Raw genomic sequence first — 932 nt, 5'->3', positions numbered from 1 at the left:
CTTGGGCTGTGGCCCACGTGTGGACAGCTGCCTGAAGCCCTGGCCCTCAGGACTGCCCTCTCTTCGGCCAGCAGCTCCCTGGCAGGATCAGGGTGGTCCGAGCTCCTGGGGTGGCCTGCTCAGCGCGTCCACCCTCTCCGGCCAGCGCCAGTGCGCAGCCGAAGTCCCTCAGTCCTGTCCCCTAGGGCTGTGACAGCGGGCGGGACGCAGCCACGGCTGCTGCATTTCTTAGAACCCTGCGCGCCTCGGAGATTCAGAGAAACCGGCTTTCAGAGAAAGTGGCGACCGTGTGCCGGCATGACAGCAACCACAGAGCCCGCCACAGGCCAGGTGGGAGGCAGGTGGGAGGCAGGTGGGAGGCAGTTCAGCGGGCCGGGCGAGCTTGCCCTTCCTGTCCGGGGCTGGGGCTGCTCAGGGTGGGGGCGTCACGAGGCAGGGGCCAGCACTGGATCCGTGCCCAGCGCCGAGGCCTGAGCACCCGGCCAGGTGTCTGGCTCTGGCCCCAGCTCTGCTCGATCCCGCGGGCAAGCAGACCCGGCCTCCCGTATGTACCACCGTGCAGGTGGGCTCGGGCCAGCTGATCGGGACCTGGGGCGGCCCGAGGCCCCACACTGGCTTTCCCCGTCTGAGAAGTAGGGGTGTGACTACACGGAGCAGGCAGCAGGCGTTTCTTCGCGCCTTTTAAACCACAATCACAGCAAGACGCAGGTTGTGCTAGGTAGGGTTACAGCGGTGGCAGCGGCGCTCAGCCCTCGGGGGCCAAAGTGCGCTCAGCCCTCGGGGGCCAAAGTGTCAGCTGCTAGCGAGAAGTTCTTTCTCACGAAGGCTTCAACTGCGCTTTCCCGGCGTGCGGTGACTCCTCCACGCAGTGATTCGGGGACTCAGCCGCTGGGAGGCTCCGCCATCCTGGGGACCTTCCCTGCCGTGTCCGA

The sequence above is a fragment of the Tupaia chinensis genome, unplaced genomic scaffold (genome assembly GCF_000334495.1).
Source record: "Tupaia chinensis unplaced genomic scaffold, TupChi_1.0 Scaffold148822_2, whole genome shotgun sequence".
NCBI classification, from domain to species: domain Eukaryota; kingdom Metazoa; phylum Chordata; class Mammalia; order Scandentia; family Tupaiidae; genus Tupaia; species Tupaia belangeri.
The sequence above is the reverse complement of the archived record's forward strand: the minus strand, read 5'-3'. Positions refer to the sequence as shown.